The following is a 3,773-nucleotide window of genomic DNA, read 5'->3' as shown; positions in this document are numbered from 1 at the left end:
GTGCCAATATTATATTAGCACATATACAGAAGTGGATGGGAATATAAAATGATTTGGATTGTGGTACTCAGGAGCTGTAAGGTATGAAGAAAAAATCCCTATTACGAATCACTTCTAATACCTCTAGAGATAGATTTGTGACTCTAATATTTCATCTCTCAGAGTTTGTTGTGTCCTCGTAGAAACCTGCATTTAGCACGTTGACCTCAACAATGGAGTAGTAAATAAAGGTCTGATAAGTGATTGGTTGCTGGTCCTTCAGCAGAGAATAAAATCATTTTCTCATGAGCTTGTATTTAAGATACAAATCAGACAAGCTAGAGTGTTTTTCCTCAAAAAATAGGGATTATTTACTCTCTTATAAATAAAAATAGAATATATATAATGTCATGTCATCAAGGAAATATTTTTTGATGTAAGGGTACATAGTCAAGAGAAATATATTGAAAGAAAACCCTAAGAAGATATTCCCCCTGTCCAAGTTTGATAAATCACTATCTTAAAAAAAAAGCTTATGAAATAAAATTGCTGTATGAATGAGACATTTTATGTCAAATTTCAGCCAGTAGCCAAGAACATTTTCAATGTAATGTTAACAATTTGAAAAATATTGGAATAATTTTATACATTAATATTGTAGCTTTGAAAAGCTAAACTCCATAATCATTTTTCCTTTGGAAACACTCCATTCCATTTTATTTTTATAAGCACCTTATACAGAAATATGATAAGGTATTTCTGTTAACAGTGATAAATAGATTTATTAAATAATTAGCATGCAGATAGAGGAAAGCTATATGTCTTGCAGAAAATCTAAAATTATTACTGGGAGCAAAATGACATTCATATATTTTAAATGATATCAGAAATTGCAGATGCCAAACCCATTCATGATAAGGGCACAATTCAGTCATAGATTAGATATGGACATGGTGCTAGCATTTTAGTGTGAGAATAATTTTGGTAATAGAAATGTGAGCAAACCTATGAGGATTTAGAAAGGCCAGATAAGGCATAAAATATATTCTGGCTGCAGCAAGGTAACAGAGTCAAACTAGGAAGAGGATTTAGAATTGTAGATTATTCGTGACCTACAAAAAGGCATAGTGACACACAGAAGACTCTTACTAATAAAAATGGAGATGATGATACACCCATTTACTAAATGCCTGGAGGGTACCACGTATTATATTAGACATATAAAAGGCCAAGTGCTCCTCTCTCTGCACTATGAAAGAAATATCAGAATGTCCCTGAAGATAGATCAAGCATAAGCTTGTGAGTTTTGTTTTAACAAAAGGAGTGGTTGACAGAGACACTGGAAATTAATGACCAAATAAATTAGTGACCAAATTTTCTCCTTTGCTATAACCACAAACAAACTCCATTTTTCTGTCAGAAAAAAAAAGAAAGAAAAGAAACCCTGGATATTTGGGATGACAGCCAAATTATTCTTTAGGTATATTCACCTTCAGAATAGTCAGGAGGGAGGAAACATGAAAATATGACAATAAACTGAAGTTTTAGAGATGAAGTGTTCTATAGGTAGTAAAGAACTACATGAAAAATGGTTATGATTGTAATATGACTTTGTGACTTTCAACATGCTTTCAGAATCCTGCTCTGATTTGAGCCAGATGTTTTCACATATCTATTATTGCCTTTTATATTCAAAAGGTTAATCATTCCCAGGAGAAAACAATATTCCAAAAGTGTAAGTGACTTGCCTCTAGTCCAGTGGTTCTCAACCTTGGCCGCACATTAGAATCACCTGGGAATCTTTTTAAAATCCTGATTTCTGGGCCCCGTCCTCCTCCGGAAATTCTGTTTCTTTGTTACTAAGGTGTGGCCTCACCCCATAATAAAGAAACAGAATTTCACTTATATTTTTGATATTTATTTTATATATTTAAATGCCATTTAACAAAGAAAAATCAACCAAAAAAATGAGTTTGCGTGTCACCTTTGACACGCGTGTCATAGGTTTGCCATGGATGCACTAGAGGCTAAGCTGATTTCACCAAAGGGAAGCGGAGTGAGCTGCATCCCTCTGACTGAGCACTTCCGATGTGTCAAATTCTGCTCAGGGAATTCAGGGTGAGGCACAGGAGAGAAGCAAATGAAGAGGAGAGAGCCTGCTCCACTAATGGGCAGGTCCCAGGCCGACTGCTGGGGGCAGCACCTACAGGTCAGAAGGGCCCCGGCTGCTGTGGGGAACCCACAGGCAATCAGGTCCCAGCTCTTCACCAGGTGCAAGGAGCTGGTGTGGGACCTCAACCACTGAGGGGTGAGGGAATGTGCCCAGGATGCCATGGGCTGTGAGGGTGGGGCAGGTGTGTGAAGTCAGGTATAGCCTGAGTCTGGAGACCACCTGACCCTCTCTGTGTGCTTTGCAGCCTCCCCTGGTCTGTCACACACACAAACACATGCGTGTACACACGTATACACAAATGCGTGCACACAGGCAACACCACATGCAGACCTGTCCCTGCCTCTCAGACCAGCAATGGGAAATGAGGCCCAGTGTGGACAGAAGGGTTCACTCAGGTCATAGGAACTCAGCCCAAGGAACCCCAGCCTGGGCCCCTTGCTGCCCCTTTGAAGGTGTGCTACTTACACAAACTATAACCCCATCTCTACAGGTTCAAAACAAAACAAGCCCAAAACTCCTGAGCAAGGTCCGGGGGTATTCTTGTAGGGGTGTGAGTTGCTCGCGGGGTGTCACGCCTTGCCAGCGCTCACTCCTCTCCCATACTTCTCCCTTTGGGAGCAGAGCCTGAATCTGCATGGGGTTCCACCCCAGCCTCTCCAGCAGCAGCTCCAGCCAGAGGTCTCTTCCCAGTCCCTGTGAGCAATGTGGATGGCGATGGTGCAGTTCCTGTGGCTGCTCACTAGGGTCCCCAATGAGTCTCCAGAGTCTTGACCCATTTAAGACCAAGCCTGCATAAGGCTGCCAGAAGGAGAGGCAGGAGAACTCCATCTCCCCAGAGATCCGTGGGCCTCACGTGCCCTGTGGAAACCCAAAAGTGTGAATGTCAATCAGCATCATGCATCAGCCCTCTGTGTTCATGGTCTGTGGGCTGACCTCTCCCCCAATGTCCCCTGGGGCCCTGGAACCCCACTGACAGGGATGCTGGGAGAGCAGACAGTGTTGGCTCCTTCTTCCTATCCCCACGCACTCAGCTGTCAGGCTCCATGGAAAGGGGTGGTGATGCAGATGCCTCATCCATCAGATGGAGTCTGTGGGGACCTCAAGGTAGAAGGTGGAGACAGGTAAGGAGAGGCCCTCAGCACAGGGTGTGGTCAGTTCCACAAAGGAAGTCACTGAGGCCAGGGGAGCACAGAGGAGGGAGAAAGGGTGCGTTGGCTTTACACCGGGTGAGTGGGTTCTAGTCCTCTCCCAGCGCAGACCCTCCTGGGCTTTGCTTCTTCTGCTCACCCCCACCCCCCAACTCTGTCAGCTCCCTGCTCTTTTCACCCCAAGGCGCTGCAGTCCCCATGCACCCTGAGCCCTCTTCAAAGGCTCCTGATTGTAAATCCTTGGGATCCAACCTCAGCTGGGCCCTGGGACACCGTGTGAGCTCAGATCATCCTGCCAGGTGTTGCCCTCGGACCCCTTGGGGAGCCACCCTCCTCCATCCCCTGGCTGCACCACTGCTATCTGCTGTCAGCAGACACTCCTGGCCCCCACCTGAGCCTTCAGAAGGAATAACAGGAGCAGGAAGAATTGGCACCAGTACCCACACACCAACCCCCTTACAGACCGTGGGATG

The 3,773-nt window shown here is 44.6% G+C and overlaps 1 pseudogene; it reads right to left on the bottom strand.

Moving 5' to 3' along the window:
* Positions 1 to 2,644: 2,644 nt before the first annotated feature.
* On the bottom strand, positions 2,645 to 3,006 carry LOC102771050 (annotated as a pseudogene).
* Between the last annotated feature and the right edge of the window lie 767 nt (positions 3,007 to 3,773).

This window comes from Myotis davidii, unplaced genomic scaffold, assembly GCF_000327345.1.
Source record: "Myotis davidii unplaced genomic scaffold, ASM32734v1 scaffold397, whole genome shotgun sequence".
NCBI lineage: Eukaryota > Metazoa > Chordata > Mammalia > Chiroptera > Vespertilionidae > Myotis > Myotis davidii.
This window is presented reverse-complemented; position numbering and strand designations above follow the sequence as displayed.